This window comes from Anomaloglossus baeobatrachus, chromosome 2 (assembly GCF_048569485.1).
Source record: "Anomaloglossus baeobatrachus isolate aAnoBae1 chromosome 2, aAnoBae1.hap1, whole genome shotgun sequence".
Classification (NCBI taxonomy): domain Eukaryota; kingdom Metazoa; phylum Chordata; class Amphibia; order Anura; family Aromobatidae; genus Anomaloglossus; species Anomaloglossus baeobatrachus.
Window position 1 is genome coordinate 41,786,914 of NC_134354.1, and position 25,705 is coordinate 41,812,618.

At 52.1% G+C, this 25,705-nt stretch overlaps 1 long non-coding RNA gene across 1 annotated transcript in view; it reads right to left on the bottom strand.

The window, feature by feature from the left end:
• The window catches only part of LOC142282334 (uncharacterized), a 98,259-nt gene extending 73,318 nt beyond the window's left edge, over positions 1–24,941 (bottom strand). The window contains exon 1 of the long non-coding RNA XR_012744261.1: positions 24,343–24,941. This is a non-coding gene — a long non-coding RNA (uncharacterized LOC142282334). The remainder of the gene's footprint in view (positions 1–24,342) is intronic.
• Positions 24,942–25,705: the final 764 nt, after the last annotated feature.

A 25,705-nucleotide genomic window follows, 5' to 3' on the forward strand; every position in this document is an offset into this window, starting at 1 on the left:
AATGATACGCTTTCCTAGGCTGCTGTATCCCTTCCAGACGATCCCGCTATTGCTAAAACTAAAGGATGTGAATAAGCTGAACTCCGCGTATACAGAATTTGTGTGGAGGGGAAGGAAACCCAGAATAAAGCTGCGTACGCTGATGAAGTCAGCAGAGTAGGGAGGTCTAAACTTTCCAGATGTCCAAGGGTATAATCTTGTATGTATCATGAGGCATGTAATTGATTGGGTGAGAGGAACGAGTAGGCACTCAGATCATGCGATGGAAACTAAATATGCGTCACCGTGGGATCTGACGTCCATTCTGCACTCCCCACTATCCAGGGTTGAAGGGCACATAAGGAACTCAATTATATTCCGAGACACCATGCTAACATGGAAGTCGGTAAGGAAACAACTAGGGCTCTCATGGAAAGTGTCCAAGTACTTAAACCCCTGGGCATTCCCAAATTTTCCCCTGGGACGAGAAAACAAGCTATTTACTAGATGGAAAGAGAGGGGAGTCAGGAGAATGATAGATGTTATGAATGTGGAGGACAGGAGGTGGATGACAGGTCGGGAAGTGTTGGATAAGTACAACCTTAATAACTCATATATCATCCAATATGAACAATTGAAACATGGAATAATAGGAGACCTGGGTGTGGTTGGAAGAGAGTTGAATAGAAGTTCGATTGATGAGTTACTGGAATGTGATGTAACAAGTGTAAATGTCTCTAAAATTTATCGATCGCTAAGGGGGTGTTTATTTCACGGGAGGATAGTCGGACTTTAACAGCGTGGGGGAAACAATTGGGAAGGGAAGAAGTGGTAGATGATATACTGAGAGGATGGGTACAAGTGCAGAAACATATTACCAATGAGAGATGGAGAGACACTCAATTCAGAATTCTACATAGGGCCATTATGGGTTTCAACATACCAGGTAGGGATTGGTGGTGTCCTAAGTGTCAAAAAGAGAAAACGGATATGCTGCATGGGCTATGGGAATGTGAGACAATAGTTAGGTTCTGAAACCAAGTCAGACTGTTTGCCCAGTCAACATGGGGAATTTTCAGCAATCTAGACTTAATGGTGTGGATTTTCCACTTCTTTGAGGGAGATGTAGGAGGAGGACCGAGCACACAGGAAAAGAGGAAATACGCAATAACGCATGACATAGCCATGATAGCTAAGCGTTGCATCTTAAAACACTGGATTCAAAGGGAGGGCCCATCCATAAAGGAGGTTATGGGCGAACTACACAACCTTCTGAAGTTGGAAATACTAGAAGCGGAGAGGGATAAAGATGGGTTGACAGCCAAGTTTTTTGTGAGATGGAGACATTTTATTGAAAGCCAATTCACACAGGGAGAAATAATTAACCTGATGGCACCTTTTGTTCACACGGAGTGATATATCCTGAGCGATATCCAGGACAGCCTGGGTAAACTGAGAATCACCTAGGAGGGGGCTCTGGAGGGAGGGGGAGACGAGACGGTTGGGAATACCAAGGCACGCTAGCAAAATTGAAATCATTCAGGGACGACACAGAGATTTAACGAATTGTATTGCATATGTTATATTATATTTCATTACCTCTGTTTTGGTTTAATGTTACTGTATACCAGTGATGGCGAACCTATGGCACGCGTGCCAGACAGGGCATGCAGAGCCGTTTGTGCTGGCACGCGCGCTGTCGCCACACTGCGCCAGTTTGATCTGCTGGTGTGGTCGCGCCAGCAGCTCAAACTGGTGTTTAGCAGAGGAGACATTTCTCCTCGCTCTGACACTCCTGCTCTCCTGGGCTGCAGACCTGTTGCCTAGGAGACGGAGGAGCGTCAGTAGGCGGCGCCGGTGTCTTGTGGCCGCGCGGGAACTGAAGTGACTGAGGACGCAGCAGTGGAGGAGTGGGGGCCAGAAGGTGAGTTTTTTTTTATTTTTAGCCTCTGTGCGGCTGTGCCAAGATGTGGGGGGGACAGAGCCTGCACGGGGGAAACATGCAACGCACGGGGGACACATGGGGGACAGAGCCTGCACGCGGGAAACATGGAGCGCACGGGGGACACATGGGGGACAGAGCCTGCACGGGGGAAACATGGAGCGCACGGGGGACAGAGCCTGCACGGGGGAAACATGCAGCGCACGGGGGACACATGGGGGACAGAGCCTGCACGGGGGAAACATGGAGCGCACGGGGGACACATGGGGGACAGAGCCTGCACGGGGAAACATGGAGCGCACGGGGGACACATGGGGGACAGAGCCTGCACGGGGGAAACATGGAGCGCACGGGGGACAGAGCCTGCACGGGGGAAACATGCAGCGCACGGGGGACACATGGGGGACAGAGCCTGCACGGGGGAAACATGGAGCGCACGGGGGACACATGGGGGACAGAGCCTGCACGGGGGAAACATGGAGCGCACGGGGGACACATGGGGGACAGAGCCTGCACGGGGAAACATGGAGCGCACGGGGGACAGAGCCTGCACGGGGGAAACATGGAGCGCACGGGGGACACATGGGGGACAGAGCCTGCACGGGGGAAACATGGAGCGCACGGGGGACAGAGCCTGCACGGGGGAAACATGCAGCGCACGGGGGACACATGGGGGACAGAGCCTGCACGGGGGAAACATGGAGCGCACGGGGGACACATGGGGGACAGAGCCTGCACGGGGGAAACATGGAGCGCACGGGGGACACATGGGGGACAGAGCCTGCACGGGGAAACATGGAGCGCACGGGGGACACATGGGGGACAGAGCCTGCACGGGGGAAACATGGAGCGCACGGGGGACACATGGGGGACACATGGGGGACAGAGCCTGCACTGGGGAAACATGGAGCGCACGGGGGACAGAGCCAGCACGGGGCAAACATGGAGGGCACGGGGGACACATGGGGAGCACGGGGGACACATGGAGCACGGGGGAAACATTGGAGCACGGGGGAAACATTGGAGCACGGGGGACAGAGCCTACATGAGGGACACATGGGGAGCACGGGGGAAACATGGGAGCACGGGGGACAGAGCCAGCACGGGGAAACATGGAGCGCACGGGGACAGAGCCAGCACGGGGGAAACATGGGAGCACGGGGGACAAAGCCAGCACGGGGAAACATGGAGCGCACGGGGACAGAGCCAGCACGGGGGAAACATGGGGAGCACGGGGGACAGAGCTAGCACGGGGGGGAACATGGGGAGCACGGGGGACAGAGCTAGCACGGGGGGAACATGGGAGCATGGGGCATATACAAACAGAGCACGGGGCAAACAGAGCACGGGGAAAACATGGAGAGCACGGGGGAAAACATGGCTGCAAAGATGGAGAGAAACGTGCAAAGATGGGGGAAACATGGCTGCAAAGATGGGGGAAACATGGCTGCAAAGATGGGGGTAAACATGACTGTAAGGATGGGGGAAATCATGCCAGGATGGGGTACATTTAGCAGGAAGGGAAACATGCCAGGAAGGGGTACATTTACCAGTATGGGGGATACATTTACCAGAATGGGGAATACATTTACCAGAATGGGGGATACATTTACCAGAATGGGGGGAAACATGAAAGGATGGGGGGAAACATGCCAGGATGGGGGTACATGAACATGCCAGGATGAGGAAAAATTCCAGGATGGGGAACATTTTGCAGGAAGGGTGACATTTATCAGGATGGGGTACATTTACCAGGATAAGGGAACATGCCTGGATGAGGTACATTTACCAGGATGGGGTCATTGAACAGCATGGGGGAACATGCCAGGATGGGATACATTTACCAGGATGGGGTACATTTACCAGAATGGGGTCATTTAACAGCATGGGGGAACATGCCAGGATGGGATACATTTACCAGGATGGGGTACATTTACCAGGATGGGGTACATTTACCAGGATGGGGTACATTTACCAGGATGGGGCCATGATGTGGACAAATATACCAGAATGTAGGAAATATATATCAGGATGGGGGACATGTTTACCAGTAAGTGGCCAGGAAGGGGACATAACTACACAATGAAAGGGGAGGGGAGCAACTCGTACGTCTTTATGGGATTTCAAGATGTTCAGACTTTAAAATGTAGATGTGGATTACAGGGTGACCTCTGATTGCATTCCAGGCTAAAATCTCTGTCTAATATGCTGCAATTTATTTCCAGAAAGATCAATCCAACTGCTGTGTCTGGAAAGGGCAGGGGCTCAGTTTCCATGTGTGGTAAGCATACATGAGCGTGATGCCCCCAGCAGAAGAGAAGAGAAGACTGCAAAGGTAAGGTTAAAATCAATTATTTACATAATAGGATTGGTTGGCACTTCGGAAAAAAAAAATGGGTTTAGAACTACAGTTTGGGCACTCGGCCTGTAAAAGTTTCGCCATGACTGCTGTATACTATCTTAAATCGAACAGCAGCATGGAACTCCAAATTGGGGTATCACCCACCTCTATGTCATATTTTGTCAGACGAATGTTCTTCTTTTGCAATGATATTTGTCATGTTTTTACAAATTTGAAAAATCAATAAAAAACGTTTTGAAAAAAAAAAAAAAAAAAAAAAAACACAAGCCTTCATACAAGTCCATTGGCTTAACCCCTTTACAATGGCCGTGCGCACGACAATACATGCTGGACGCATGTGCAGAGCGGCTGCTTTCAGTGACGCTGAGCTTGCTGCACTCACACTACTGCTGTGGACCCGGGGAGAGTGGGTGCAGTATCATTGCACCCACACTCCTCACATGGAGGGTCTGCACTCCCAGAAAACGGGGGATACGTTCCCTGGGCGTACCCTAATATTCTGGAAGGTCCAGAATCGTCTTTGGACCTCCAAATGGATTATAGAGGACTGGATTTTTTTTTTCTTTTCAATAAATTGGTGAAAGAGGGAATATAGGGGGGAGTATTTTTTCAAATAATTTTTTTTTTTTGTTGTCTATATTTATTTCTTTTTTTTTTTTTTAATTACTGACAGTTAGTGATGCCGGGTATCTGATAGATGCCGTGACATCACTATCCGCTGGGCTTGATGCCACGTGAGACATTACATCTGGTATCAACCCCATTTATTACCCCATTTGCCACCTGGGCAACGGGATGAGCTCGGGCAAAGCACCATGATGGCGCATCTAATGGATGCACCACTTCTGGGGTGGCTGCGGCCTACTATTTTTAGGCTGGGAAAGGCCAAATTCCATGGCTCTTCCCACTCTGAAAATACCAGAAAAAAGCTGTCAGCTTCGCAGGTGATCCAATTTGGGGGGTCCCCACGTTTGTTTGTTTTATCTCTTTAGCCAAGTTGGCTACCAAAAAAGGGGGGGACCCTGCGACGTTTTTTTTATCATTTATTTATTTCGCTAACTACAAAGCTAAGCACTCTTTAGTGTCACATGAAAGTCACTAAAGATTATGCCAGCTTAGAATATGCAGGAGGTGGGACATTATATATGTGTTTGACATCCATTCTAGCTTTTTAGGCTATGGATGCAGCGCACAGAGAAGGAGGAACAGTGGTAACTCTATTTATTAATTTACTGACAGGGATAGGGAAACAGAAGGCAAGGGAAGGTTATCACAGGGGAAAAAAATAGTTCAATTTCTGGTTACACTAGAAAGTAACAACACAGTAGCTCATGTAAACCAGCCTAACAGGGGCAAGAGATAAACACATTCATTCTTGTGGGAAATGGTAAAGAAATGTCAGGGCCTCCGCCCGTAGTCCCCAGAGTATACCCTCCCCATCTCTATAGGTTACGGTCACTGAATTGCATAGTACACTAAGCTCCAACCCCTATCAATACAGTCCCCGCATTAAGTACCACACGGCCGGTAAGGAAGCAACAGCTCGACAAAGTTAGGTCACCCTCGGGTTGCTGTTTTGACTGGTGACGTCTGCGGCTTGACCACGTACTCCGGTCTGGGGGTCTTGACAGGTGAATTTCAGGTTTTAACAGGCGGAGGAGGGGTCTAGGAGGTCTTGACAGGCAAAGCGGGGGTGTCGGGGGTCTGGAGAGTATTGCTGGATGGTGCAGGGGTCTTGCTGGACGGTTCGGGGGTCTGGGGGGTCTTGCTAGGTGGTGCAGGGGGTCTTGCTGGACGGTTCGGGAGTCTTGCTGGGCGGTGCAGGGGTCTTGCTTGACGGTGCAGGTGTGTGGTACTTGTGGACTACCTGTTCCACTATCCTCTGGAGTCGTCTCTCTGCCACTGAAATCTTCTGCAGGGGAGCCTTCCTTCTGCCTTCTGGTGTACATGTCCGCACACTGCACCTTCTTCGTGCCAGAACTGCCTTTCTAGTCCGCTCCTGGGCTCTTCAATCCTGTTCCTCTTCCCTTGTCTGCTGCTGACCAGGTCCATTTCCCTAAAATCTTCCCCTGGGAACCAATCCTGCAGTTTTGGATTCATAGGTTACTAATTGTCTTACGCCTATTCTGTCTTCGGCCAGCAGAGGGCAGTGTTGAACCATTAATCTCATAAGGCTGTACGGATTGCTGTGTCCATATTCCTACATGCCCACGATCAGGATTTGCAGCATTTTGGACGCAGAGTGTTTTCGCTGTGATGTAATGCAGTACAAGAGCATTGGATGGATTTTTAGAAATTCCATGCACACTGTGCTTTTTTTCTCTGCAGAAAAAACTAACCTGCGGTGCAACTTCCTCAGCCTTAGCATGTCAATTTATGCTGTGGAGAATAGAGTGTTCTCTGCAGGGAGAATAGAGTTACAGTCCACAGCAGCCCGAACCCAGATCGTGGACAGCTGCCATAGACAACACTCCCATCTCCGCAGGAGGGCTGGCACTGTGTACTAGACGCAGTGTCGCTGGATCGTGGGCACATAGCCTAAAAGTGAGAAATTTGGTGCTACAATTTGGTGAAGTATCTGTGGATTCAAAATGCTTACTATAACCCTGAATAAAATCCTTGAGGGGTCTAGTTTTCAAAATTGGGTAACTTGTGGGGGTCTCTGCTGTATAGGCACCCTAAGGTCCTGCAAATGCGACATGGTGCCCGCAATCTATTCCAAAATTCAAATGGTGTTCCTTCCATTCCAAGCTCTACCGTTTATCCAAAAAGAGGTTTTTGACCACATGTGGAGTACCCCTGCCTTCATAAGAAATTGGATAACAAACTGTAGGGTCCACTTTTAGGTGTTGCCTCTTGAAAAAGTGAGAAGTTTGGTGCTAAAGCAACATTCTTGTGATAACAAAAATGAAAATTTTCAATATGGCGACCTAGTTATCAAATTCTGTGAAGTACCTGTGGGTTCAAAATGCTCTCTATATCCCTGAATAAAATCCTTGAGAGGTATAGTTTCCAGAATGGGGTCTCTAGTGGGGGAGCTCCACTGTTTAGGCACCTTAAGGAGGTCTCCAAACGCGACATAGCGTCCTCTAATGATTCCAGCCAATTTTTCAGTGAAACAGTGCTCCTTCCCTTACGAGCCCTGCCATGCGGCCAAATGGTAGATTTCCACCACATATAAGGTATCAGCGTACACAGGAGAAATTGCACAATAAATTTTGGCTGCATTTTTTTCCTGTTACCCTTGTGAAAAAAAAAAAGTTATGTGGTTGAAGTAACAATTTTGTGGGAAAGAAGGGAATTTTGTTTACTTACCGTAAATTCCTTTTCTTCTAGCTCCTATTGGGAGACCCAGACAATTGGGTGTATAGCTTCTGCCTCCGGAGGCCACACAAAGCACTACACTTTAAAAAGTGCAACCCCTCCCCTCTGCCTATACACCCTCCCGTGGATCACGGGCTCCTCAGTTTTGGTGCAAAAGCAGGAAGGAGAAACTTATAAATTGGTCTAGGGTAAATTCAATCCGAAGGATGTTCGGAGAACTGAAGACCATGAACCAAAAGAACAATTCAACATGAACAACATGTGTACACAAAAGAACAACCAGCCCGAAGGGTACAGGGGCGGGTGCTGGGTCTCCCAATAGGAGCTAGAAGAAGAAGGGAATTTTGTTACTTACCGTAAATTCCTTTTCTTCTAGCTCCAATTGGGAGACCCAGACGATTGGGTGTATAGCTACTGCCTCCGGAGGCCACACAAAGCATTACACTAAAAAGTGTAAGGCCCCTCCCCTTCTGGCTATACACCCCCCGTGGGATCACGGGCTGCTCAGTTTTAGTGCTAAAGCAAGAAGGAGGAAAGCCAATAACTGGTTTAAACAAATTCAATCCGAAGTAACATCAGAGAACTGAAACCGTTCAACATGAACAACATGTGTACCCGAAAAAACCAAAAATCCCGAAGGAAACAGGGCGGGTGCTGGGTCTCCCAATTGGAGCTAGAAGAAAAGGAATTTACGGTAAGTAACAAAATTCCCTTCTTCTTCGGCGCTCCATTGGGAGACCCAGACGATTGGGACGTCCAAAAGCAGTCCCTGGGTGGGTAAATTAATACCTCAAGTTAGAGCTGCAAAACAGCCCTCCCCTACGAGGAGGAAACCGCCGCCTGCAGGACTCTTCTACCTAGGCTGGCGTCCGCCGAAGCGTAGGTATGCACCTGATAATGTTTGGTGAAAGTGTGCAGACTCGACCAGGTAGCTGCCTGACACACCTGCTGAGCCGTAGCCTGGTGTCGTAATACCCAGGACGCACCCACGGCTCTGGTAGAATGGGCCTTCAGCCCTGATGGAACCGGAAGCCCAGCAGAACGGTAGGCTTCAAGAATTGGTTCCTTGATCCATCGAGCCAGGGTGGATTTGGAAGCCTGCGATCCTTTGCGCTTACCAGCGACAAGGACAAAGAGTGCATCCGAGCGGCGCAGGGGCGCCGTGCGGGAAATGTAGATTCTGAGTGCTCTCACCAGATCCAACAAATGCAAATCCTTTTCATACCGATGAACTGGATGAGGACAAAAGGAAGGTAAGGAGATATCCTGATTGAGATGAAAAGAGGATACCACCTTAGGGAGAAACTCCTGAATCGGGCGCAGCACTACCTTGTCCTGGTGAAAAACCAGGAAGGGAGCTTTGGATGACAGCGCTGCCAGCTCGGATACCCTCCGAAGAGACGTGACCGCTACCAGAAAGGCCACTTTCTGTGAGAGTCTAGAAAGTGAAACATCCTTCAGAGGCTCGAAGGGCGGCTTCTGGAGCGCAACTAGTACCCTGTTCAGATCCCATGGATCTAACGGCCGTTTGTACGGAGGGACGATGTGACAAACCCCCTGCAGGAACGTGCGTACCTGAGGAAGTCGTGCTAGACGCTTTTGAAAAAATACCGATAGCGCTGAGACTTGCCCTTTAAGGGAGCCGAGCGATAAGCCTTTTTCCAAACCAGATTGCAGGAAGGAAAGAAAAGCAGGCAATGCAAATGGCCAGGGGGACACTCCCTGTGCCGAGCACCAGGATAAGAAAATCTTCCACGTTCTGTGGTAGATCTTAGCAGACGTGGGCTTCCTAGCCTGTCTCATGGTGGCCACGACCCCTTGAGATAATCCTGAAGATGCTAGTATCCAGGACTCAATGGCCACACAGTCAGGTTCAGGGCCGTAGAATTCAGATGGAAAAACGGCCCTTGTGACAGCGAGTCTGGCCGGTCTGGTAGCGCCCACGGTTGGCCGACCGTGAGATGCCACAGATCCGGATACCACGACCTCCTCGGCCAGTCTGGGGCCACGAGCAAGACGCGGCGGCAATCGGACCTGATCTTGCGTAGCACTCTGGGCAAGAGTGCCAGAGGGGGAAATACATAGGGCAGCTGGAACTGCGACCAATCTTGCACTAAGGCGTCTGCCGCCAGAGCTCTGTGATCGCGAGACCGTGCCATGAACGTTGGGACCTTGTTGTTGTGCCGGGACGCCATTAGGTCGACGTCCGGCCTTCCCCAGCGGCGACAGATTTCCTGAAACACGTCCGGGTGAAGGGACCATTCCCCTGCGTCCATACCCTGGCGACTGAGGAAGTCTGCTTCCCAGTTTTCGACGCCGGGGATGTGAACTGCGGATATGGTGGAGGCCGTGGCTTCCACCCACATCAGAATCCGCCGGACTTCCTGGAAGGCTTGCCGACTGCGTGTCCCGCCTTGGTGGTTGATGTATGCCACCGCTGTGGAGTTGTCCGACTGAATTCGGATCTGCTTTCCTTCCAGCCACTGCTGGAAGGCTAGTAGGGCAAGATACACTGCCCTGATTTCCAGAACATTGATCTGAAGGGTGGACTCCTGCTGAGTCCACGTACCCTGAGCCCTGTGGTGGAGAAAAACTGCTCCCCACCCTGACAGACTCGCGTCTGTCGTGACCACCGCCCAGGATGGGGGTAGGAAGGACCTTCCTTGTGATAATGAGGTGGGAAGAAGCCACCATTGAAGAGAGTCCTTGGCCGCCTGGGAAAGGGAGACTTTCCTGTCTAAGGACGTCGACTTCCCGTCCCATTGGCGGAGAATGTCCCATTGAAGTGGGCGCAGATGAAACTGCGCAAACGGGACTGCCTCCATTGCTGCCACCATCTTCCCCAGGAAGTGCATGAGGCGTCTTAAGGGGTGCGACTGGCCTTGACGGAGAGAGTGCACCCCTGTCTGTAGTGAACGCTGCTTGTCCATCGGAAGCTTCACTATCGCTGAGAGAGTATGAAACTCCATGCCAAGATATGTTAGTGATTGGGCCGGTGACAGATTTGACTTTGAAAAGTTGATGATCCACCCGAAAGTCTGGAGAGTCTCCAGCGCAACGTTCAGGCTGTGTAGGCATGCCTCTTGAGAGGGTGCCTTGACAAGTAGATCGTCCAAGTAAGGGATCACCGAGTGTCCCTGAGAGTGCAAGACTGCTACCACTGCTGCCATGACCTTGGTGAAAACCCGTGGGGCTGTCGCCAGACCAAATGGCAGGGCTACGAACTGAAGGTGTTCGTCTCCTATAACGAAGCGTAGAAAACGCTGGTGCTCTGGAGCAATCGGCACGTGGAGGTAAGCATCTTTGATGTCTATTGATGCTAGGAAATCTCCTTGAGACATCGAGGCAATGACGGAGCGGAGAGATTCCATCCGGAACCGCCTGGTTTTCACGTGCTTGTTGAGCAGTTTTAGGTCCAGAACAAGACGGAAAGAGCCGTCCTTTTTTGGCACCACAAACAGATTGGAGTAAAAACCTTGACCTCGTTCCTGAAGAGGAACAGGGATCACCACTCTTTCTGCCCTTAGAGAGCACACCGCCTGCAGAAGAGCATCGGCTCGGTCGGGATGTGGGGAAGTTCTGAAGAACCGAGGCGGAGGACGAGAACTGAACTCTATCCGGTACCCGTGAGACAAAATGTCTGTTACCCACCGGTCTTTGACCTGTGGCAGCCAAATGTCGCAAAAGCGGGAGAGCCTGCCACCGACCGAGGATGCGGAGAGAGGAGGCCGCAAGTCATGAAGCAGCCGGCTTGGAAGCGGTTCCTCCGGCTGCTTTCTTTGGGCGTGAGTGAGCCCGCCAGGAATCTGAGCTCCTCTGCTCCTTCTGAGTCCTTTTGGACGAGGAGGATTGGGCCCTGCCCGAGCCTCGAAAGGACCGAAACCTCGACTGTCCCCTCCACTGTTGAGGTTTGCTTGATCTGGGCTGGGGTAAGGAAGAGTCCTTACCCTTGGACTGTTTAATGATTTCAGCCAATTGCTCACCAAACAGTCTGTCCTGGGATAATGGCAAACTGGTTAAGCATTTTTTGGAAGCAGAATCTGCTTTCCATTCCTTTAACCATAAGGCTCTGCGTAAAACCACAGAGTTGGCGGACGCCATTGACGTACGGCTGGTAGAGTCTAAGACCGCATTGATAGCGTAAGTCGCAAACGCAGACATTTGCGAGGTCAAGGATGCCACTTGCGGCACTGATGGACGTATGACAGAGTCCACCTGCGCCAGACCAGCTGAAATAGCTTGGAGTGCCCACACGGCTGCGAATGCTGGAGCAAACGACGCGCCGATAGCTTCATAGACAGATTTCAACCAAAGGTCCATCTGTCTGTCATTGGCATCTTTAAGTGAAGCCCCATCTTCCACTGCAACTATGGATCTAGCCGCAAGCCTGGAGATTGGGGGGTCCACCTTTGGACACTGGGTCCAGCGTTTGACCACGTCAGGGGGAAAGGGATAACGTGTATCCTTAAGACGTTTGGAGAAACGCTTATCTGGATAAGCATGGTGTTTCTGGACTGCTTCTCTGAAGTCAGAGTGGTCCAGAAAAGTACTCAATTTACGCTTGGGATACCTGAAATGGAATTTCTCCTGCTCTGCTGCTGCCTCCTCCGCTGGAGGAGAAATATCCAGCAGTCTATTGATGGCCGCTATAAGATCATTCACCATGGCGTCACCATCAGGGGTATTCAGGTTGAGAGCGGTCTCAGGATTAGACTCATGATCACCTAGCTCTGTCTCATCATACAGAGAATCCTCTCGCTGCGACCCTGACCAGCGTGATGACGCCGAGGGTCTCTCCCAGCGAGCTCACTTAGGCTGCCTGGGACTGTCGTCCGAGTCAGAGCCTTCAGCCTGTGATGCCTGGGACCCCCTTGGAGCACGGATTAGTTCTAACTGAGGGGGACCGGGGAACATTGAATCAACAGTGCCCATGGTCTGAGTGACCGGCCTGGACTGCAAAGTTTCTAGAATTTTTGTCATAGTCACAGACATCTTATCAGCAAAAACTGCAAAGTCTGTCCCCGTCACCGGGGCAGGGTTCACAGGCGTCTCTGCCTGGGCCACTACTAGCCTAGACTCCGGCTGACGAAGTGGCACAGGGACCGAACATTGCACACAATGGGGGTCAGTGGAACCTGCCGGTAGATCAGCCCCACATGCGGTACAGGCAGCATATGAAGCCTGTGCCTTGGCACCCTTGCTTTTTGCGGATGACATGCTGTTGTCTCCTCAGAGCAATATAGAGGTATAAGCCAAGAAGCGACCGTACAGTGCAATATATAAAGGTACAGACAAAAGTACACAAAACAACACTGTGGCACTAGTGGGGTCAGCACCTAGGTGCTGCTTACCGCCCGCTTAACAGCGGGTGTGTGGTCGCCAGAATCCCCTGTCTGGGTCTCCCAGGGCTATGTCCGTTCTCCAGCTCAGACTGCGTGCAGGAATGGCTGCCGGCGTCCTGTGAAGAGGGGCGGGCCGTGGGCGTGCTGCAGACAAAGAGCGGGAAACTGGCGTCCCACTGTGCCCAGTGAGAGGGCTGGAGTATGTAAATAAGACTCCAGCCCTCGGCGCTGACTATTGTACAGCGTCTCTCCTCTTCCCTGACTGACAGGGCTGGGGGCGGGAACGAACGTAACTAGGCCGCAGAAGCCGGGGACTAGATTTATAAGCGCTGCCGTCGTAAAAGCACGGTCGGCGCGAAGTCCCCGGCGCACCACAAGTCTCAGCCGCGCGCCGCAGGCGGCGCGGAAGTTCCCCACACATAAACTCACTCAGCTAAGCTGCAGTGAGTATAACTCAAGCGCGCAGCGCTACTGTCCCCGGCGCACTAGAACACCCAGCAACGCTGGAGTGTGTCTGTGCCTGTCTGTACGGGGACACAGAGTACCTGAATGTTGCAGGGCCTTGTCCCTGACGGTACCCAGCTCCGTATCCAGCAGGATCTCCGGGTCTGTGGATGGAGCCCGGCCTCAGAGCCTGGAGGCCGGTAAGATCCCACTTCACCAGAGCCCTCAGGGGGATGGGGAAGGAAAGCAGCATGTGGGCTCCAGCCTCCGTACCCGCAATGGGTACCTCAACCTTAACAAACACCGCCAACAAGAGTGGGGTGAGAAGGGAGCATGCTGGGGGCCCTTTAGCATGGGCCCTCTTTTCTTCCATCCGATATAGTCAGCAGCTACTGCTGACTAAACAGTGGAGCTATGCGTGGATGTCTGACCTCCTTCGCACAAAGCTTGAAAACTGAGCAGCCCGTGATCCCACGGGGGGTGTATAGCCAGAAGGGGAGGGGCCTTACACTTTTTAGTGTAATGCTTTGTGTGGCCTCCGGAGGCAGTAGCTATACACCCAATCGTCTGGGTCTCCCAATGGAGCGCCGAAGAAAAGGAATTTACGGTAAGTAAACAAAATTCCCTTCTTCTTTGTCGCTCCATTGGGAGACCCAGACAATTGGGACGTCCAAGAGCAGTCCCTGGGTGGGAAAAAAGAATACCTCGATAAAAAGAGCCGAAAAACGGCCCCCTCTTACAGGTGGGCAATCGCCGCCTGAAGGACTCGCCTACCTAGACTGGCGTCTGCCGAAGCATAGGCATTCACTTGATAGTGTTTCGTGAAAGTGTGCAGACTAGACCACGTAGCTGCCTGACACACCTGCTGAGCCGTAGCCCGGTGCCGCAATGCCCAGGATGCACCCATGGCTCTGGTAGAATGGGCTTTCAGCCCTGAAGGAAGTGGAAGCCCAGAAGAACGGTAGGCTTCGAGAATCGGTTCCTTGATCCACCGAGCCAAGGTTGACTTGGAAGCCTGAGAGCCCTTACGCTGGCCAGCGACAAGGACAAAGAGCGCATCTGAACGACGCAGGGGCGCCGTGCGAGACACGTAGAGCCGGAGTGCTCTCACAAGATCCAAAGAGTGCAAATCCTTTTCACACTGGTGAATTGGATTAGGGCAAAATGAAGGCAAGGAGATATCCTGATTGAGATGAAAAGGGGATACCACCTTAGGGAGAAATTCCGGGACTGGACGCAGAACCACCTTATCCTGGTGAAACACCAGGAAGGGGGCTTTGCATGATAGCGCTGCGAGCTCAGACACTCTCCGAAGTGATGTGACTGCCACTAGGAAGGCCACCTTCTGCGAAAGACGTGATAGAGAGACATCCCGCAGCGGCTCGAAAGGTGGTTTTTGAAGAGCCGTTAGAACCCTGTTAAGATCCCAGGGCTCCAGCGGACGCTTGTAAGGTGGGACTATGTGGCAAACTCCCTGCAGGAACGTGCGGACCTGCGGAAGCCTGGCTAGACGCTTTTGAAAAAACACGGAGAGCGCCGATACTTGGCCCTTGAGAGAGCCGAGTGACAAACCCTTGTCCATTCCAGATTGAAGGAATGAAAGAAAAGTGGGTAAGGCAAATGGCCATGAAGTAAAACAGTTATTAGCGCACCAGGATAGGAAGATTTGCCAAGACCTGTAATAGATCTTTGCGGACGTTGGCTTCCTGGCCTGTCTCATGGTGGCAATGACATCCTGAGATAACCCTGAAGACGCTAGGAACCAGGACTCAATGGCCACACAGTCAGGTTGAGGGCCACAGAATTCAGATGGAAGAATGGGCCTTGTGACAGCAAGTCTGGGCGGTCTGGAAGCGCCCACGGTTGACCCACCGTGAGATGCCACAAATCCGGATACCACGACCGCCTCGGCCAGTCTGGAGCGACGAGAATGGCGCGACGGCAGTCGGACCTGATCTTGCGTAGCACTCTGGGCAGCATCGCCAGAGGGGGAAACACATAAGGTAGTCAAAACTGCGACCAATCCTGGACTAACGCGTCCGCCGCCAGAGCTCTGTGATCCTGAGACCGTGCCATGAATGCCGGGACCTTGTTGTTGTGCCGTGACGCCATGAGATCGACGTCCGGCGTTCCCCAGCGGCGACAGATCTCTCGAAACAAGTCTGGGTGCAGAGACCATTCCCCCGCGTCCATGCCCTGACGACTGAGAAAATCTGCTTCCCAGTTTTCTACGCCCGGGATGTGAACTGCGGAGATGGTGGAGGCTGTGGCTTCCACCCACTGCAGAATCCGTCGGACTTCCTGGAAGGCTTGACGACTGCGAGTGCCGCCTTGGTGGTTGATGTAGGCGACGGCAGTGGCCTGGATACGGATCCGCCTGCCCTCCAGCCACCGATGAAAAGCCAATAGGGCTAGATACACTGCCCTTATCTCCAGTATATTGATCTGAAGGGATGACTATCGGAGTCCAGGTTCCCTGAGCCCTGTGGTGGAGAAAAACCGCTCCCCAACCTGACAGGCTCGCGTCCGTGGTGACCACAGCCCAGGTTGGGGGTAGGAAGGATTTTCCCCGCGACAGAGAATTGGGAAGGAGCCACCACTGAAGTGACATCTTGGTTGCTGTCGCCAAGCCAAAAAGGCAATGCCACGAACTGAAGGTTTTCATCCCCGATGGCGAAACGCAGGAAACGTTGATGTTCGGGTGCGATCGGTACATGGAGATAAGCATCCTTTATGTCGATCGATGCTAGGAAGTCTCCTTGTGACATCGAGGCGATGACCGAGCGGAGAGATTCCATCCGAAACCGTCTGGTTCTCACATGTCTGTTGGTTGAGTAGCTTGAGGTCCAGAACGGGACGGAATGACCCGTCCTGTTTTGGCACCACGAACAAGTTGGAGTAAAATCCGCGACCACGTTCCTGAAGGGGAACGGGGATCACAACTCCTTCCATCTTTAGAGCGTCCACTGCCTGAAAAAATGCGACGGCCTGAGCGGGGGGCGGAGAGGTTCTGAAGAAACGAGCCGCAGGACGAGAGCTGAACTCTATCCTGTAACCATGAGACAGAATGTCTCTCACCCATCGGTCTTGAACATGTGGCCACCAGGCGTCTCCAAAGCGGGAGAGCCTGCCACCGACCGAGGATGCGGCTAGGGGAGGCCGAGAGTCATGAGGAGGCCGTCTTGGAGGCAGTGCCTCCTGCGGCCTTTTGCGGGCGTGACTTGGATCGCCACCCATAGGAGTTCCTCTGGCCTTTCTCCAGCCTGTTGGACGAAGAGGATTGGGACTTGGCGGAGGGACGAAAGGACCGAAACCTCGATTGGATTTTTCTCTGTTGAGGTCTCTTAGGTTTGGCCTGGGGTAAGGAGGAATCCTTTCCTTTGGATTCCTTAATAATCTCATCCAATCGTTCGCCAAACAAACGGTCGCCAGAAAAAGGCAAACCGGTTAAGAACCTCTTGGAAGCCGAGTCTGCCTTCCATTCGCGCAGCCACATGGCCCTGCGGACTGCCACGGAGTTAGCAGATGCTACCGCCGTACGGCTAGCGGAGTCCAGGACGGCGTTCATGGCGTAGGACGAAAAGGCTGACGCCTGAGAGGTCAAAGACGCAACTTGCGGAGCAGAATTCCGTGTGACAGCATTAATCTCAGTCAGACAAGCCGAGATTGCTTGGAGTGCCCACACGGCTGCAAAGGCCGGGGCGAAAGACGCGCCCGTGGCCTCATAGATGGACTTCACCAGGAGCTCTATCTGTCTGTCAGTGGCATCCTTCAGGGATGAGCCATCTGCAACAGACACCACGGACCTAGCCGCCAATCTGGAGACTGGAGGATCCACCTTGGGACATTGAGCCCAACCCTTAACGACTTCAGATGGGAAGGGGTAACGCGTGTCAGTGAGGCGTTTAGCAAAGCGCTTGTCCGGGACTGCTCTGGGCTTCTGGACAGCATCCCTGAAATTAGAGTGATCAAAAAACGTATTGCGCGTACGTTTGGGGAACCGAAACTGGTGTTTCTCCTGCTGAGACGCCGACTCCTCTACAGGAGGAGGCGGGGGAGAGAGATCCAACACCTGGTTGATGGACGAGATAAGATCATTTACTAAGGCGTCCCCTTCAGGTGTATCAAGGTTAAGGGCGACGTCAGGGTCAGAGCCCTGAGCTGCGACGTCCGCCTCGTCTTCCAGAGAGTTCTCAAGCTGGGATCCCGAGCAGCGAGAGGAAGTCGGGGAAGAGTCCCAGCGAGCCCGCTTAGCTGGTCTAGGACTGCGGTCCGGGCAGGAGTCCTCCGTCTGAGACCGAGGGGCCAACCTGGGAGCGCACTGCGGCACGGACCGAGAGGGGCCTGGAGGCGACGAGCTAACAGGGGCCGGGGCCTGTGAAAGGTCCGGTCTGGACTTCAAAGCCTCAAGTAGCTTAGAAGACCATTTGTCCATAGACAGTGCAATGGATTGTGAAAGTGACTCAGAGAGTTTCTCAGCAAAAGAGGCCAACTCTGTCCCTGCAGCCTGGTCAGGGGGAGCAGGGGGGTTCTACATGAGCCGAGGGGCCCACCAGTGCCCGAGGCTCCGGCTGAGCAAGCGAGGCAGGAGTCGAGCATTGCTCACAGTGAGGGTAGGTGGAACCCGCAGGTAACATAGCCCCACAAGAGGTACAGGCCGCGAAAAAAACCTGTGCCTTAGCAGCTTTGCTCCTTGTGGACGACATGCTGTTGTCTCCTAGGAGAGAGACCACTGAGGGTATATGGGAAAGGAGTATACAGCCCGACCGAACAGATATATATATCTAGTATACATATATATATGTATCTATTCCGGCACCCTAGGGGGACCAGCACCGGGTGACCGGTGTGGCTTACCGACCGCTAACGAGCGGAGTGTGTCCTCCAGATTCCCTGCCTTGGATCCCCCGGAGCTGCAGAGCTGTTCACTGAGAAGCCTCCACCGGCAGAATGCCAGAAAATGGCTGCCGGAGCTCTCAGGGGAGGAGTGGGGCCGTGGGCGGCGCCAGCAAAGTGCGGGAATCTGGGGTCCCCACAGTGATCAGTGAGGGGGGAGGAAGACATGCAGGATGCTCCAGCCCTCACATCCGACGTCATATCGGAAATCCCGCCCTTACCCCTGACTGGCAGGCCCGGGGGCGGGATTTTCGCGACTAGGCCGCGATGAAGCCGGGGACTAAATTTGAGGCCGCGCCCGACAAGCAGGCGCTGTCGGCGCGGAAGTCCACCGGCCTCCTCAATTCAGCAACTGCCGCGGCTTCCGGGAAGAAGGTGCGCTCCCTGCACAGTCCCCTATGGGGACACAGAGTACCTTTAAGTTGCAGGGCCCGGTCCCTGAGGTTGAAGAGGCTCCGGTCCGTCAGGTTCCCACAGGGGCTGCGGATGGAGCACGGTCCCAGCAAATGGATGACCGCTTAGGATCCCACTTCTCCCAGAGCCGCATAAGGGATGGTGAAGGAGACGGCATGTGGCTCCAGCCTCTGTACCCGCAATGGGTACTTCAACCTTAACAACACCGCCGACATAGTGAGGTGAGAAGGGAACATGCCGGGGGCCCCGTGGGAGCCCTCTTTTCTTCCAACCGACATAACTAAGTATGAGAATGCATAAGTGGATGTGTGCCTCCTTCCACACAAAGCATAAAACTGAGGAGCCCGTGATCCACGGGAGGGTGTATAGGCAGAGGGGAGGGGTTGCACTTTTTAAAGTGTAGTGCTTTGTGTGGCCTCCGGAGGCAGAAGCTATACACCCAATTGTCTGGGTCTCCCAATGGAGCGACAAAGAAATTAGTTTTTTATATTTTATCAACTCAACCTTATAAACTTTGGTGAAGCCCACGGGGGTTCAAAGTTCTCACCAAACATCTAAATAAATTCCTTGAGGGGTCTAGTTTCCAAAATGGGGTCACTTGTGGGGGGGTTCGTTTAGGTACCTTAGGGCACTACAAATACAACATGGTGCCTGCAATCTATTTCAGCCAAATTTGCTTTCCAAAATTCAAATACTGCTCCTTGTGTTCCAGGCACTCCCATTTGTCCAAACAGATGTTTCTGATGTTTCAGAAGAAACTGGTAACACGTTTTTGTGGACCATTTTGTTGTGTTATTTCTTCTAAAAATGAATAAATTTGGACTAGAGCAACATTTTTAGGAAAAATTATAATTTTTATTTTTTTTCATTCCGCATCGCTTTAGTCCCTGTGAAGCACCTGAAGGGTTAATAAACTTCTGGGATGTGGTTTTGGGTACTTTGAGGGGTGCAGTTTTTAGAATGGTGTCTCTTTTAGGTATTTTCTATCACCTAGGCCTCTCAAAGTCACTTCAAATGTGATGTGGTCCCTAAAAAAAAATGGTTTTGTGAATTTTGTTGAAAAAATGGGAAATTGCTGATGAACTTTGAACCCTTCTATCTTCCTAACCCCAAAAAAAATTGTTTCAAAAGTTTTGCTGATGTAAAGTAGACATGTGGGACATGTTATGTATTAACTATTTTGTGTAACAGAACTCTCTGGTTTAAGGGTATAAAAATTAAAAGTTTGAAAACTGTAAATTTTTCAATATTTTCATCAAATTTCTGATTTTTTTCACAAATAAAAGAAAAATATATTGTCCTAAATTTACCACTATCATGAAGTACAATATGTCACGAAAAAACAATCTAAGAATCACTGGGATCCGCTGAAGCGTTCCAGAGTTATAACCTCTGGTCAGAATTGCAAAAAATGGCCTGGGCATAAAGTACAAAATTGGTTTTGTCCTTAAGGGGTTAAAAATGAAAAAGTGATGGATCTAAGAATAGAAAATTCGTTTTTAAAAAGAAAAATATATACAAATTTGGTATTGTCACGTCTCCACCAGAGTCCGCTTCTACAATTTCTGCTTCGGTCACCAGGCACCGCCCTATTCCCGTTGTGGGCAGTGCTGGGGATAGGGGAGGAGAAACTACCAGTGGCTCTGGTGGGCGCAGACTCCGCCAATCCACTAAGGTGGGTTTCAGTAGGACCTGCAGTACCAGCATCAGGAGAACTATACTACATTTCTAATTACAGCTATAGGCTGATATGATATTATATTATTATTATTATTACTACTACACCTACCACATATTGGGATAGGATCTTGGAGACGGGAATACCCTTTTAAGTCTGCCATCAACCTTAAAAATTATGAAACTATGTATTAGTTGCCTGGTAGTGATGATCGGGCACTACCAAGCTCAGTATTCGTAACTAGTGATGAGTGAGCACTACTATGCTCGGGTGCTCGGTACTCATAACTAGTAGTGAGTGGGCACTACCATGCTCGGTACTCGCAACTAGTAATGAGCAGGCACTACTATGCTCAGGTGCTCAGTATTCATAACTAGTGATGAGCGGGCACTACCATGGTCGGGTGCTCAGTACTCATAACTAGTGATGAGCATGGTAGTGCTCACTCAGGTTCTCTGTACTCATAATTAGTGATGAGCGGGCACTACCATGCTCGGGTGCTCAGTATTCTTAACTAGTGATGAGTGAGCACTACCATGCTCAGGTGCCCACTACTCGTAACTAGTGATGAGTGAGCACTACCATGCTCGGGTGCTCAGTACTCATAACTAGTGATGAGCATGGTAGTGCTCACTCAGGTTCTCTGTACTCATAATTAGTGATGAGCGGGCACTACCATGCTCGGGTGCTCAGTATTCTTAACTAGTGATGATTGAGCACTACCATGCTCAGGTGCTCAGTACTCGTAACTAGTGATGAGCGGGCACTACCATGCTCAGGTGCTCAGTACTCATAACTAGTGATGAGTGGGCAATACCATGCTCGGGTGCTCGGTACTCGTAACTAGTGATGAGCAGGCACTACCATGCTCGGGTGCTCTGTACTTGTAACTAGTGATGAGCGGGCACTACCATGCTCGGGTGCTCAGTACTCGTAACTAGTGATGAGTGAGCACTACCATGCTCGGGTGCTCAGTACTCGTAACTAGTGAGGAGTGAGCACTACCATGCTCGGGTGCTCCTTACTCGTAACTAGTGATGAGCGGGCACTACCATGCTCGGGTGCTCAGTACTCGTAACTAGTGATGAGCGGGCACTACCATGCTCGGGTGCTCAGTACTCGTAACTAGTGATGAGTGGGCACTACCATGCTCGGGTGCTCTGTATTTGCCTGACTCAGGGGCGTGGGGGTACCCGGTCCCGGGCTTTTAGTTCTCGGGGGATTGTCACAGCTGGGTATGCCCGGTCCTGTGGCCCTGGTGGCAGTTAAAAGAAGTCTGATAAAAACAATAGAAAAAATAAATAAAATAAAAGTGTCTTGTGACGCCACCTACGGTTCTCGGTAATGTTACCGCTGCTTGCAGACCTCGGGGGTGATGATGAAGCAGCTTGTTTGTAACGCTCCCCGTAGGTCAGGGATGGGGAACCTCGCATGCGGGCCGCCATGACCTTTTCTGCGGCCCGCGGACAGATTTCCGGGGGCGGCAGTGCTACGGCCGCCGCCGCGGTATTACCGGTTGCCGGCCCTTTAAGTCTCCACATGCACTGCTTGCGCAGAACAATGAGCGCTCTCGGTGGCAGGTGCCAGCGTGCTCAGGACTTACTTTGTGGGCGGGTTTATCGCTTTGCGATTCCGTCCCACATCACCTTCACTGCCTCCAGCATTGTGCTGCCCAATCTCCAGCGCTTGTGTGCCGCCCGCTGCACGGCGCTGTGTGCTGCCTGCTGCATGGCGCTGTGTGCCTCCCACTTCACGGTGCTGTGTGCCGCCCGCTCCCCGCCCCTTCTCCGGTGCAGCATACCCCCTCCACTGCTGTGTGCAGTTCCAAGTGCTGTGTGCAGCCTCCCCAGTCTCCTCCTAGTGATGTCTGTGCCCCCCTCAGTGATGTCTGTGTGCCCCCCCTCAGTGATGTCTGTGTGTCCCCCCTCAGTGATGTCTGTGTGTCCCCCCTCAGTGATGTCTGTGTGTCCCCCCTCAGTGATGTCTGTGTGCTCCCCCCCTCAGTGAGGTCTGTGTGTCCCCCCTCAGTGATGTCTGTGTGCCCCCCCCTCAGTGAGGTCTGTGTGCCCTCCCCCTGAGTGAGGTCTGTGTGCCCCCCCCCTCAGTGAAGTCTGTGTGCCCCCCCCTCAGTGAGGTCTGTGTGCCCCCCCTCAGTGAGGTCTGTGTGCCCCCCCCCTCAGTGAAGTCTGTGTGCCCCCCCCTCAGTGAGGTCTGTGTGCCCCCCCCCCTCAGTGAGGTCTGTGTGTCCCCCCTCAGTGAGGTCTGTGTGCCCCCCCCTCAGTGAGGTCTGTGTGCCCCCCCCTCAGTGAGGTCTGTGTGCCCCCCCTCAGTGAGGTCTGTGTGCCCCCCCCTCAGTGAGGTCTGTGTGCCCCCCCTCCCAGTGAGGTCTGTGTGCCCCCCCTCCCAGTGAGGTCTGTGTGCCCCCCTCCCAGTGAGGTCTGTGTGCCCCCCATTAGTGATGCCTGTGCCCCCCCTAGTGATGCTTGTGGCACCCTAGTGATGCTTGTGGCCCCCTAGTGATGCCTGTGCCCTCCTAGTGATGCCCATGCCCCCCTAGTGCTGTGTTGCTTTAGTGATGTCTGTGCCCCCCCAGTGCCATCTGTGCCCCCACAGCAATGCTTATGCCTCCCAGTGAACAGAAATGTCTATTCCCCAGCCCCTCTTGTCATGTATATGCTCCCAGACCCCCCCGTCATGGATATGCCCCAGCATCTCCTGTGATTTGTATGCCCCAACCCCTCCTGTGATAAATACATCACATTGGAGATGCTAGGAGCATATACACATCACAAGAGGGGATGGAGCATATACATCACAGTGGAGACGCTGGGGGCATATACATCACACTGGAAATGTTGGGGACATACATATCACAGGAGAGGCTGGGGGCATATACATCACAGAAAGGGCTGGGGAATATACATCACAGGAGGGGCTGGGCACATAGATATCATGGGAGGGGCTGGGCGCATATACTTCACAGGAGGGGCTGGGCACATATACATCAAAGGAGAGGCTGAAAGCATATACATCACAGGAAGGGGCTGGGGGCATATACATGTCCCCAGCCCTTCGTGTGATGTATGTGCCCACAGAGTCTCCAGTGATGTAGTTGTCTCCTGTGATGTACAGTATATACAGCAGTCCCAGAGTCTCCAATGTGATGTATATACAGCAGTCCCAGCGTCTCCTATGTGATGTATATACAGCAGTCCCAGCGTCTCCAATGTGATGTATATACAGCAGTCCCAGCGTCTCTTATGTGATGTATATACAGCAGTCCCAGCGTCTCCTATGTGATGTCTATACAGCTGTCCCAGCGTCTCCAATGTGATGTATATACAGCAGTCCCAGCGTCTCCTATGTGATGTATATACAGCAGTCCCAGCGTCTCCTATGTGATGTATATACAGCAGTCCCAGCGTCTCCAATGTGATGTATATACAGCAGTCCCAGAGTCTCCAATGTGATGTATATACAGCAGTCCCAGAGTCTCCAATGTGATGTATATACAGCAGTCCCAGCGTCTCTTATGTGATGTATATGTCAACAGCCCCTTCAGTCATGTATGTGTCTCCTGTGATTTATAAACACCAGTCCCTGTGTCTGTTGTGTGATGTATATAGTCTACTAATCTTATTATCACAAAGAGTTGCCTGCGCTCCAGACCGTGACAAACCTGGAAAAGAGAGAAGCAACACAAGTATCACCGAACATCAAAACATCACAGCCGCACAAAAGAGAAGCCGCTCCGGCCACCACAATAGGGGTGAGTTAACTGTTTGACCAAATATAGCCGGTTCATTTTCACACTGATAATTTTGTGCGGCCCCCGAAGGTTGGCAGAAATTTCCAAATGGCCCCCGGCAGAAAAAAGGTTCCCCACCCCTGCCGTAGGTGGAGCGATGTCCCCGAGGCCTTTGAAAAAGGACAAGATTGTACACACAGGGAGGCAGCTTACCACACAAGTCCCGATATCGGTCTCTTCAAGGCCGCTGAGATGTGGCTCCCCATGTTCAGGCAAACACAGTCTGTAGTGAGAGCAGGACCGTGCATAGCAATAACTGACACACAGCGGGTCTTGCTTTCTGTACCGTTACTGATGTTAGCAGGGTTATCTCCGGGCACAGTCCGGGGGGTCGGGTGGCAGTTGGGATTTCCACATCGGTGAGTTGTGAGGCCTCCTTATTGCTGCGTGTGTAATATGTCCTGGCCCTCACCTCTCCTGTGTCTGTCACTTGTATAGCAGGCGTAATGGACCGTTCTGCTGGCCACCACTAACTCTGCTGCGGTCCCTGGCTCTGTTGATGGCGGTGCTACAAGTGTTTCTGTGCTGGGAGGCTGAAGTCCCCCTCACCTTCCGGACTTTTCTACTGGGCCTGACTAAACCCGCGCAGACTCGGACTCCGGTGTCCGGGTTGCTTCTTCTGGGGTGAACAGAACTGGTTCCTTCACCCCTTCTCTGTCTCGCCTCCGACCCTCACTCAGGATCCCTCACACTGCTGGGCTTTTCCCCTGGTACTGGCCCAACACAGCACCGTTTTCAGGTGGCTTCCTGTCAGTCCTGCACTGGACCCGACCGGTTTCAACTGCCTCTCTCTGCCCCCAGCATTTACATTTCTAGGAGACTTCAAATGACATCAGCCAGTATGCCTGACATCAGTTACCTAGAGCTCCCCCTACAGGCCTGGGGTGAAAGTGTATGTGAGTACTTCCAATGTGGAAACCCCTTACTGCACCAACCAGATATTACTGTGGCTACATAACCGGAGGGTGCCATATTCTCGTAACTAGTGATGAGCGGGCACTACCATGCTCGGGTGCTCAGTACTAGTAACTAGTGATGAGCAGGCACTACCATGCTCGGGTGCTCAGTACTCATAACTAGTGATGAGCGGGCACTACCATGCTCGGGTGCTCAGTACTCATAACTAGTGATGAGCGGGCACTACCATGCTCGGGTGCTCAGTACTAGTAACTAGTGATGAGCGAGCACTACCATGCTCGGGTGCTCAGTACTAGTAACTAGTGATGAGCAGGCACTACCATGCTCGGGTGCTCAGTACTAGTAACTAGTGATGAGCGGGCACTACCATGCTCGGGTGCTCAGTACTAGTAACTAGTGATGAGCAGGCACTACCATGCTCGGGTGCTCAGTACTCATAACTAGTGATGAGCGGGCACTACCATGCTCGGGTGCTCAGTACTCATAACTAGTGATGAGCGGGCACTACCATGCTCGGGTGCTCAGTACTCGTAACTAGTGATGAGCGAGCACTACCATGCTCGGGTGCTTGGTACTCGTAACTAGTAATGAGTGAGCA